Below are 12,740 nucleotides of genomic sequence, written 5' to 3'. Positions count from 1 at the left end.
AAAAAAAGAAGGAACCAAGTAGTAATAATTTTAAATAATGGAAGCAATAGAGTTATCTTTGTGGAATCACAGACTTTACAATTGAAAGCTCTTTAAATTTTATCCAAGTTCTTGAGCCATCAGGGTTCTTTGAAAGGTACCAGTGTAAATTTTTCTCCTGTGAACACAATAAAATAATGCTTTAAAGAATAAAAATATTAGTCTATTTAAAAAAAAAAAAGTCTCTAGAATATCTAGAGGTCCCTTCTAAACCCTGCAATTCTGAGGTTCTGTGATTTTGTGATTATGTGATTCTGTAGTATTAACAGTTCATGTATGCAAACTTTGAGTTCTTATTTTTCATTTATTTTGGTCCTTCAGTACCTACTGAAAGGCACCATAGGTGTTGAAACCTCTCCATCTACTCATTTTATCACATTTCCATAAAGTTAATATTGACAAACATAATATTTTTTTAAATTATTGATTTTTTTCCAGGAGAAGGTAGTTATGTTGATGATGGAAATTAGATAGAAAACAGTCTGAACCTAAGTGTCCCCCAACACCACTTGACTTTCATCTATTATTATACCAGAAACTGAACCAAAATTTTAATCAAAGTCTGAAATACTCAGTTAATATTTTATTATTACATATACAATTTTTTCTTACATGTTCCAGATGGAACTGCAAATGATGAAACACAAACAGGACTTGCCGTGATATTTCAGAAAAAAAAAAAAAAAGAATTTAAATTTCTCAAGAAAACACTCACTTGTGAGTTTTTAGTATTTGCTCTACCTGCTCAAACAATTCAAAAAGTTCAGATTAATTCGATTTATCTCATGTTTAGATGAATGCAACCTAAACAAATAATCTTTGTAATTTTACATACTTTAATGAAAACTCATATGATATGTTTTCCTTGTCAACCGGAAGAAAAAGAGAATAAATAAGAAAGGTTGGGGAAGTAGGAAAGAATTAACATAATAAAACTTAGTTTTAAATATAAAGTTCTAATCACTGGGAGGGAAAACTATATCTGTGTTGTTGTAAATCTCTTATAAAGTTGTTAGAATTTTTGTAGCTTTAACAGGTGCTGTTCACAGTCTCAGTGAATGTAAAGAAATGGAAAGAGATGAAGAAAGGTACTGCTGTCTGCTTTCTAAACAGCTATCATTGGACATATGTTTAAAAGCCAGTAACATTCCAGGAAGTGGAATGGAAAAAAAAAAAAAAACATTTGCTGAAAGAAATTAAGTGTAAAGACCATGTTAATAATGTATTCTGTTACATGATCTGTGAGTGAATAACTATTATTTTCAAGTCATAGAATAGGAAAGTCTGAAAAAATTAGAATAAAATAGAATAGGAAAGTCTGTTATCAGATCTTTTTCTTTGTGTGGTACATCAACCTACTTACTCAGAAACAAAGTAGTATGTAAAAATATAAATAAACCAGAGTTAATTTGCTATACAACCTTGTTAACTATTTCTAACTGTGATTGTACATCTTACTCAGAGAGTGAATCAAGAAATTAATGCATACCTTTTAAAATACAGGAATGCTAAGATTCCTGAAAAATTGTAATAGGCCATGACTGTGCAACTTGCTCTTTATAAGTCCTGACTCACTTCCTACATCAACTATAAACTACCTTCCATTTGCTCCTTGTAACTTGGAATAATTAAAAATCCATTACACTTCCCTCTCTGCAATGTCAGTACATAAATTAAGCCTCTGCAATGTTGAATCTCATATGAAAAGTGATATAACCCATTCAAAGTGTCACTTATCTGCAATGCTAATTTATCCTGGGCCATCAAAATTTTGCAAATACACTTCATTTAGAAATTAATATTTTAAAACTAAGTACTGTTCATTTGTTGACTCACAGTTCAAGCATTTATTCCTGTTAATCAAATGTGGACTTATTTAGGCATTTTTATACCTCATAATTCCCAGATAACAGCCTCAAGGATGATCAGTGAATTTTAGCACTGACAGCTGCAGAACTGCATGGCCAGGATTTTACTTAAAGTGTCCTTTCCCAGCAACTCAGCAAGACAGTACATGAAATGAGTTCTGTTAAACTGTATATAGAATTTACCTTCATATTTTTTCTCCTTGCATTTACACTCTTTTAGAATGTAAATTCTAGATTTTAAATTTAGAAAAATTTAGATAAATTTTAAATTTAGGAAATAAAAACTTAACCTACCCCAGCCCTCTCTGATCAATTCAAACGTAGTATGTATGAACCTAGGGCTCACAAAGAGGGAGAAATAGCTGTAGTTAATCTGCAACAGATAGACGTGTGTAATTTGTTACAGATTTCTGCTGTTATTATTCTTCATAACTGAATTTCATTTTCAGTTTTCTGTTGTGAAAAATTTGCTTTTCTAAGTTTTTCTGAAAATGTTGCTTAAGATTTCCATTTACAATTAAAACTTGACATATTCTAGAAAGCATGTACTGCAAATAATCATAGGAATGTTGGTTTGAAGCAAATTCTAGGATCTGTGTATTTTAACCTCTTTTTTAAAGAAAGACTGAGCCCAATTCAGGATCAGATCAACCAGGACTTTGCTTAGCCAAAGCTTAAAAACATCCAGAGATTGAGATTTCAGAGAAACTTTGCAAAACTTGTTCTTGTACATTGTTCTCCAGTTTTCTTTTACTAGCAATTATTTAAGTACTAAGAAATCTTCTATTTTTTTCCCATTTTCCAATCAAATTTGATTTTTCACTATATTTATTACTCAGAGTATTGATAATCTCATATTAAAATTAAGGATGTGGTAAGTCAGAATCTCTTTCAATAGTACTGAAGCATTTTACTCTCTTAACTGCTTATGTCAAATCAATGAGAAAAAAAAAACAAAAACAATAGCACATTGCCAAGACCCTGCATGCATTCTTCTCATGACCCCACAGGGCCATCTGGTTGTCCATGCTTTGGACCATATGTGCTGAGAGGCTCCCAGACAAGCCTTCCGATCACTATGGGTTTGCTAGGTGTTTGTGTGGGTTTCGGCTGACTCCGGCCACTGTCCCTATCCCAGCTCTGCTCCTCCTCTGGTGCTGTGCAGTGTGAACCTGCTCAAGGAGAGAATGACATTGGTGGCTTCTCAATGGCCCTGGACTCCAAGCCTCTGCACCACCAATAAGTCACCCTTGGCTCTTGTGCCAGCCATCACCGCATCCTGGTGTTTAGATGCTGTCTCTTGATAACAACTTTTTTTTTTTTTTTTTAATAGGAGTTTATGTCATTGAAGACCTGACTGACAGAGTTTCCATTTTCTGGTGCTTTACCAGATGACAGTAGGCAAAAATCAAACTTATCCATATCTGTGCTTCTTAGCATCTGTTTTTCTATACTTCTCACCTTCTTTGAAGGCTACTGTTGTGTGTGTTCATATACAGTCTTTCTTATTATGAGATCTTTACTTGGCTTCCTTTCCTATGTCTGTCTTTAATTAATCACATTTTCAGCAGCTCTGTCAAAAGAACAATACCAAAACTTGCTGATTTTGTAATTTCCCTCTTTTGCACTGAATAAGGCAGGCTTCTTGGAAAAGTGGGAATTTGAAAATCTAATAGATAGGTTTTAAAACTAAGAATTCTCACCAAAAATAAAATGAAAATCTTTGAATGCTTCTCTTCACAACTAGCAACTGCAAATTTCACCTTTGTCTTGTACTTTTAAAAATAAGTGAACAAATTTATCTTAGCATGAAATGGAAACTTGCAGCAAACCTTTATTTCTTTCAGTCAGTGGCTTGAATCTCTCCCATGGGGCAACTTGATTGAAGTCCTCACATTATTTTCTGAAGTTTTGGACTCCTTGTGGTAGTGCTGTGCAGTTAGTTGAGTTGAGGCCAAGGGTAAATCAAAGATGATAGACATTCACCTCAGAGGCACTTACATCACTGTTGTGTCTAAAAACATTCTGTTCATGTTTGCAAAGTTTCCTCCTCTCCTCCTCGTTTAATATAAAAGCTAGAAGCCCTTTAGTTTACTTTAGCTTAGTTTTTAATTAAATTTCTGGTTCTTTAAAAGGAGTTATTTACTGCAGTTATTATATGAATCACAAATATTTTCATTCACCTTCAAGTTTTTAATACATCTATTCTCTGGACTTCATAATACTGATTGTCTTGGTATTTGTTAAGAACCCCTGGGCAGCTTTAATTTATGCTCATATATTTTTTGCTCATGTATTTTTATTTTAGTTTTTTCCCATACTTGACCTCACTCTGAGATACTAGACTTATCTCAGAGGTATGAGAAGTTATTATGATGGTTGATTCTGGGCACAATAAACTGTATTAGTTTTCATCATAAATATTTCATAAGTCTTTAACAGTAGCATTGTTCTTGTGCCTTTCCCTAGGTGAGACATCATTAATGTAAAATGTTAACTATGTGAGTGAAACAGGAACTTCTAGGTCGTGAATAATTGCACTAATTAGGTGAAATATATCAGATTAACAGAAGTATAGAAGTTCCTCCTGTTCTTCACTTACTATAGAAGGAGCCAATGGCAGCCCTCTCCACGATAAATATTTGTATCATGGACATCTAAATGTAGACTAGAAGGAACCTACCAAAGGCACGTTAAATAAAAATGGCTTGGAAACAATGGCATCTGTAGAAGTGTTCTATTTTGTTTCTGATTCTGTTTGGAATGTTGAAATTTTTTTAAGAATATTTAGTAAAAAACAAATTTGCAGATTACAGGCAGGTTACACTGGAGTATTTTATCACAAGGTAGACAAATATTTGTCAGGAGTAAACTGAGAGAAAGAGGAAGCAAAAGCAACTTTGAATGCAAGTTATACATGGAAATTCTAAAAAAAAAGTGTGTGTGGGCACTGTCACACTGGTATCAAGGCAAATTGACTGAGAAAACAGGTGGTCATCTTCTTATATATCGAACTGATGTCAGAATTTTTGTTACACTTCATATGAGGAACTCAGATCATTTTCTACTTTCCTGAGTAGATTTTTTTTCTCACATAATTCTCATTAGATTTCCTCAGGAAACCCAAAAAAAAAAAAAATGTTGAGCAAGTGAAAATACCTTGCAAATGGAGATGGCGTGAATTTTAAAACATACTTAACATCCTACACCACTGTGGGATGAGAAAATTCTTCACTTTGTTTTTCCGGAAAACAGGACATTCTGAAACCTATTTCTATTATGATGTCAAAGCTGTGGGTGGGTGGGAAATTAATCAGGATTTGGACAAATGTCTTAAACAAGCAGACTGACCTGAAGTGTCAGGCAACCTTCATGAGAGCCTAATGACATATTGGTTTGTACTGCACTTGCTTTCTAGTCACTCATCCAAAACACTTGTAAAGAGTGTAGGAAAATAGAGGGAGGGATAAAGAAAGTTTATTTCCCTTTTTGGGACTACAGAGAGAGAAGGATTTTTATCAGCTCTAGCTTAATAATTTTTGAAGTTGTGATGTGGCATCAGGAAGTGGATAAGGCTAAGTTTGTGAAATAAGTGTAATAACGACTTTGGGTTGAAAGGACAGAAAAGGACTTTTAAATGTGAATGTTCTAATGAGTACCAGTAAAAAAGAGATAAAAGACATTATCTCTTAGTCAGCCCAGTTGTACATTTGAAAAGAAAGACAGTTGTTTTCTTCATATTGTTTACAGGGTATGCCTGTGAGTTTATAGTGACTTGTCACACTTCCCAATATATGATGCCAAGATTCAGAGATACTTCACTGTGCTTGAGTAAAGCAGTCATCTTCTGTAGAGAAAACCAATTTTTCACCTTCAGAGCTGCTTTGCTAAAATTTGCTGCCTGAAGCCATCGGGTATCTCCTGAGAAATTATTTTAGGCAAACAATGGGAACGGACAGAATATCAACAAAAATGGAATCTGTGAAAGCAAACTCTGCATGTTCCATCAAATAAGTGTCCTTTTAGCTAATAAAAGAACCCCAGTCTTGAATTCCTGTGTCTCCAATTCCTTTCTCAGTTGCCTTTTTCTTTTGTATGCTTCTTTTCCTTCCCCCGTGGTTGTTCCCTATTTGCAGCTGTTAAAGATATTTTTAGGTACAGACAGAGATTGCCTTTAGCACCGACTAAATAAGACTGTCACACAGAAAGGCTGTAAATGCACACAAATAATAAAGTAAAACCTAGGACTGTGGCTACCACCACCTGTTCCTAATATTTTCTCATGGCCCCTGGCATAAAAAGAGGCTGAGATTAAACAATACTTTCGATTCCATAAGGAGGTTGTTTTGCCTACTTAGTACTATGTAAAAGGTGTGTCACAGGAATCATTGCAGGGGTACAGAAGAGACATAATGGGAATACTGGTCAGTGTAGAAGCTACCAGATAAAACATATAGAAAGTTATGCAACATCCTCCAAGGGGCAGTGATTAACGTTAATTATTACATTGTTTATTACCACAAGGAAGAACTGGGCACCTGGAAGAGAATGGAAATGATTTTACTCTTTCTGCTCCAGAAGATCAGTGCATGAGCTCAGCTGTGGGCAGTGTATGGCTCAGTAAGAAAATCCATAATAGACCAAGACCCTTGGAATAATATCTACTCAGGAGAATGTCTACTCAGGAGAAAAGAGAAGACCAGCGAATTGTCAGATCTTCTAAGAACAGAAGAGACCACAGGCACTGCTCTTACAGGGCTCCCTTCTCCTACCGGATGGTGACTGCTGTATCTCACTGATCACTGTCAGGTCTCCAGGACATTTCAGAAGCTTTTGCCTTCCTCCTGTCATCCCAGGTGCAGCTGCTTTTCCACTGACCACAGCTCTTACATACAGTAAGAGTTCTCTCTCCCTCCTTTAAGGGACATTCATTTAGTCCTTGACCAAATTGACATTGTTTTTGTCTGTCGCATTTCTTTATCAGAACCAGTTATGCTGTTTAAGAAACCTATACATAAAACAGTCAATGTACACAGAATTAGTCTCCTTGATCCACAGTCCAAAATAATAAATAAAAACTACAATATTACCTAATATAACCAGGCAGTTCCACATGAATTATACTATTAATTTCCCTCTCCTTGTCATCTTTCAATATGACTTTCTAATTAGTTAAATATGCTATTTATATGCTCAGCATGTACGTAAGCTCCAGTGATTAGTAGCTCTCTATTCAGTATACACTATGTATCTTTTAAAAACATATTTGCACATCTTCCTCTACAAAATATCAGAGGCATCTTGTGTAGAGCTTTGCTGGAGTTTGTACAAAGTATAACATTCTTATCATGTGACTGGTGTCTGAGCATTTACGAATCATATTTTCAAACTATTTGCCATTTTCAGACCTTAGCACTTTTGCTTATCAAGTCATTGAATGAGTGAAACAGGCAATTATTATTCACAGACCACCCTGAGTTCATGATCTCAGGGAATACAGGCCTGTCAAATAGCAAAGATAAGGACTTGAACTTCAGAAGAGTGAACTCTTGGATGTTTAAGGAATTATTCAATGGGATTCCCTGGGATACTGTCTTTAGGGACAAAGGAATTGAACAGAGATGGCAAGAATGCCTTTCTGAGTACATCTCCCTCCTCCAACATAAAAAGTCAAACATAGGTGGCACAGATTTGGCATGGCTGAAAAAGGACCTGCTGGTCAAACTGACAGAGGAGAAGGAAATTCACAGGCAATGGAAACAAGTATGTGTATGGTCTGAAAACACGCAAAGCCCTGAAGAAACTGACTGATATGATTGCCAAAGCACTCTCCATCATATTCAAAAAAGTCATGTCTGTCAGGCAAAGTCCCAGGTGACTGGAGAAAGGGAAACATCACTCCCATTTTTAAGGATAGAAGATCCAGGGAACTACAGTACAGTGAGATTCGCCTCCATGCCTGAGATCATTGAGAATGTCTTTCTGGAAGCTATTTTAAGGCATGTGCAAGATGAGGAAGTGGTCTGTGTCAACAAGAACAGGTTGATCTTACCTAGCCTATCTGGTAGCCTTCTATGATGGAGGGTCAGCATCAGTAGATAACAAAGAAGACTGATGTAATTTATGAGGATTTCTGCAGAGCCTTTGATACGATTCTGCACAATATTGCTGCGTATAGATTTAAGATATATGGATTTGAAGTCCAGACAATTAGGCAGATAAAGAATTTGTCATAGTGACAGCTGGAGGGTTGTAATTGATAGCTCTACACCTGTGTGAAAATCAGTCATGATTGATGTCTGCCAGTGGTCCATCACGGGACTAGTGTTATTCAGCAGTGTAGACAATGAGATTGAGTGTACTCTGAGCAAGATTTCAATTGACACTAAGTGAGTCATACAGCTGATACAATAAAAGGAAGGGATGCCATCCAAAGGGAGCTGAACAGGCTCAGAAAGTGGGCCACTTTATCTAGTGAAGTTGAATAAAGTCAAGGTGTTGCACTTGGGAAGTCATAGAGAGCAACTCTGGAGGAGTTGGAGGCATGTACTAGCACACGTGGAAAATAAAGATGAGGTGATTGGTGGTAACCAACATGGCTTTATCAAGGGCAAGTCCTGTCTGACATACTTGTTGCCCTTATATGATGAAGTTACAGCATCAGTGGATAAAAAAAGAACAACAGATGTTATCCACATAGACTTGAACAAAGCATTTGACACTGTCCTGATAGACATCCTGGTCAACAAGTGGAAGAAAAATAGATTTGATGGATGCATCGCTTGCTGGATGAGGAACTGATTGGATGGTCACACTCAGACAACTATTGTCTATCGGCTCTACATCCAAGTGGAGACCAATTACAAGCAGCTCAGGGATCAGTTCTGGGAATGGTGCTGTTAACATCTTTGTAGGCAACATGGACAGTGGTATCAGATGCACCCTCAGATAGTTTGCAGATGACACCAAGCTGAGTAGTGCTGTTGACATATTAGAGGGAAGGGATACCAACCAGAGAGACTTGGACAGGCTTGAAAGTTGGGCTTGTGCCGACTTCATGAAGTTCAACAAGGCCAACTGCAAGGTCCTGCACCTGTGTCAGGGCAATCCCAAGTGCAAATAGGGGCTGAACAGAGAATGATTTGAAAGAAGCCCTGAGAAGAAAGATATGGGTGTGTTGGTTGATGGAAGAATGAACATGACTAAAAACAGTGAACTAGCACAGAAGCTCTGGGTTCCATCAAGAGAAATGTCACCAATGGGTTGAGGGAGGTGATTTTGCCCCTCTACTCTGCTCTGATGAGATCCCATCTGGAGTATTATGTCCAATTCTGGGACCCTCAACACAAAAAGGACATCAACCTGTTGGAGCAGGTCCAGAGGAGGGCTACACAGATGATCAGAGGGCTGGAGCACCTTCCAAGCACCTATGACTCTTCAGCCTAGAGTGGAGAAGGTTGTGGGAGGAGTGTATAGTGGCCTTCCAGTACTTGAATGGAGCCTACAGGAAAGCTGAGAAGGGACTTTTTATAAGGGGATGTAGTGACAGGATGAGGGGGAGTGGTTTTAAATGGAATAGGGTAGATTTAGACTAGACATTAGGAAGAAATTCTTTACTGTGAGGGTGGAGAGACACAGGAACAGGTTGCCCAGATAGTTTGTGGATGCTTCCTCACTGGAGGCACTCAAGGCCAAGCTAGATGAGGCTTTGAGAAACCTGGTGTAGAGGGAGGTGCCCCTGCTTATAGCAGTGGGATTTGAACTAGATGATCTTAAATATCCCTTCCAACCCAAACTGTACTATCATACTATGATTCTATGTCCTGATGGATGAAAAGCTGGACATGAGGCAGCACTGTGTGTTTACAGCCAGGCCAACAGTATCCTGGGTTACACCAAAAGAGGGGTGCAAACACAGCACTGGCAAAGAAAGGAATGTGATTGTCCCCCTGTACTCTGGCCTTGTAAGGATCCATCTGGAGTATTGCACTGAGGTCTGGGGCCTCCAGTACAAAAAGGATATGGAGCTGTTAGAGCAGGTCCAGAGGAGGGCCATGAGGATGATCAGAGGTCTGTACCTGTCCAAGGAGGAAAGGCTGAGGAAGCTGAGATTGTTCAGCCCAGAGAAGAGAATGTTCTGATGAGACCTCTTTGTGTCCTTGAAGTATGTGAGGGGAGTTTATAAGCAGAAGAGACACTAACTTTTTACACAGTCTGATAGTGATAGGACAGAGGGGAATAGTTTTACCTAAAGAAGAGGGATTTAAATTAGATTAGCTCATTAAGCTTCCTAATCGGCAGAGTGTCCCCTGAGAGAAGGACAGCTAGGTCACAACTACAAGGGTTGGCTGGAGAATCTGAGCCAGCTGTGGGCTACCACAGAGGCACAGCTCTTCAGTTCTGATATCTGACAGGTAGCACATGTTTGTATGTGAACTCAAGTATGCAACAGCATGAGCGAGGGTGCCTGTAACCTGTCTCCTCACAACTAAGGCCTATCCTGCCAGACAACTCGAAGTGCTCTGCTGGACTTGTGAGCTGTGGAAAAATACATAAATAAAGCACCCATAAATTCACAGCACGTAAAGGAGCTGTCGCTTACAGTTGATTGAGCACTTCTTCAGGGAACAAAATTCTCTCTTTTCTGACATGCCTTGATGAACAGCAAAATAGTTAACAGTCTTGACATTTACGGATTCCCAAGAACAAGTATGTTTGCTGGACTATACTGCCTTATGCTGTCCTGAATCAAGACCTTTCTGTCTGCTTCTGCTTATAAGCTTACAGTGCATTCGTATGCAGAGGTTTTTATAAAATTAAGGGAAAAGAACAAAGGGTTATTTTAAATGATTCTGGAAGAAACATTTTATATATGTAAGTGTGCATGCATATACTGAAGCTTTGATGTAGAAGTATAAAAAGACATATCTGTATGTTTTTTTATATTCTGAAACATCTCATCTGAGTTTTGGGATTCACTTTGATATCTATGAAACTTACATTAATTTAGTTAACTTAGTAGCTAGTAACTTAGATAATTGTTTGTATGTGGGTATGTGTGCAGGTAGTGTTCTCCACAGTCATTCTGGCTGGTGCTGAGACCTGCACAGATGAAGGAGGATGGACCAGCTGAATGAATGGTTGCTTGGATAATGTCATGCTTAGGGTTTTGGATACTATAATCTTGAACTCTCATATTTGAGAAATCAAGCGTGTTGAAATCAGATGGGATACAACTGACCTGGAGGAGCAAGATCATATTGTGCGCCAGGCCCTATGGGCTCATCACCAGGGCTTTAATCTGAATTTGGTAGCAGAAGGGGATGTACTACTGAGTGACAGGGAACACTATCACTTTAGGAAGCAGCAAAGGAAAACCTCAGATTTGTCCCAGAGGAATCTGGGAGGGCTTCTTTGAGAATGTAACGCATTTGATAGCTCAGCTGAAGTGCTTCTATACCAATGCATGCAACATGCAGCAGAAGCTGGGGAGATGCAAACTGTGGTACAGACAGAAAGCTATGACCTAATTGTTAGCACAGAAGCATGGTGGGATAAGTCACACAGCTGGAATACAACTGAGGGCTACAAACATTTTAGAAGAGATAGGCAAGGCAGAAGAGTGGGAGAGTTAGTCCTCTGTTAGGAGGTGGATAGTTTGCAAAGAACTGCCTCTGAGAAACAGACATCACTGGTTGAGAGACTGTGGTTAAAATTAGGGAGCAGGCAATAAAGAACATCTGGTGGTTGGGATCTAATATCACAAGAGGATCAAGAGGAGCCTGTTAACAAGGCCCTCTTTCTCCTGCTACAAGAGGTGTTACTCATGCAGGCTTTCATCCTGATGGGTGATTTCAATCACCTGGGTGTCTGCTGGGAAAGCAACATGGTGAGCTGCAAACAGTTCAGGAAACTTCTGGAGTCCACTGGTTTTTTTTTTGTTTTGTTGTTTGTTTTTGTTTTGTTTTGTTTCTATTTTTGGTCCAGGTATTCAACAAACCAAAAAGAGGTGAAGTATTAGTAGATTTGGTGCTCATCAATGAAGCAGAGATCGTCAAAGGTGTTAACACTGGAGATAGTCTGGGCTTTAGAAACTACACTTCAATTGAGTTCATGATCTTGAGGAATGTGGACCTGTCAAACAGTAAAGTCAGTAACTTGAACTTCAGAAAAGTGAACTGTAGGCTATTTAAGAAATTATTTAACGAGATCCCCTGGGATACTGTCCTTAGGGACAAAGGAATTGAACAGAGATAGTTGACTACTTAAGGATGCCTTTCTGAGGGCATGAGAACTCTTCATCCCCCAACATAAGAAATCAATCATAGGAGGCAGAAAATCGGCATGGCTGAAAAAGAAACCTGCTGGTCAGACTGAGAGCAAAGAAGGAAATTCACAGGCAGTGGAAACAGGTATGTTTTTCCTGGGATGCTCTCTGTATGTGCAGAAGTGGGATCAGGAAAGCCAAGGCATGGATGGAACTGAACCTGTCGAGGGATATGAAACATCTAAACAACATAAACACATCTAAACACATATAAACAAGAAGTTGTAGAAATACACTGGTCAGAAGAGACTGGGCAAAGAGAGCACACCTCTAATAAATGAGAATGGAGAAATGGTTTCAACAGACCAGAATGGAGAAAGCTGAGGTACTCAGCAAGTTCTTTGCCTCAGTCTTCACTGGTAGTCAGGCTTCCATCACCTCTCACATCGCTGAACTTCTAGGTGGGGGCTAGGGAAGTAAAATACCTCCCACTGTAAGCAAAGAGCAAGTTCAAAACCACTTGATGATACCGAATGCCTACAAGTTCATTGAGCCTGATAGCACGC

The sequence above is a fragment of the Cyrtonyx montezumae genome, unplaced genomic scaffold, assembly GCF_038088225.1.
Source record: "Cyrtonyx montezumae isolate F1298 unplaced genomic scaffold, pur_monq_1.0 scaffold_3, whole genome shotgun sequence".
Classification (NCBI taxonomy): domain Eukaryota; kingdom Metazoa; phylum Chordata; class Aves; order Galliformes; family Odontophoridae; genus Cyrtonyx; species Cyrtonyx montezumae.
Note: the sequence above shows the minus strand (reverse complement) of the source record.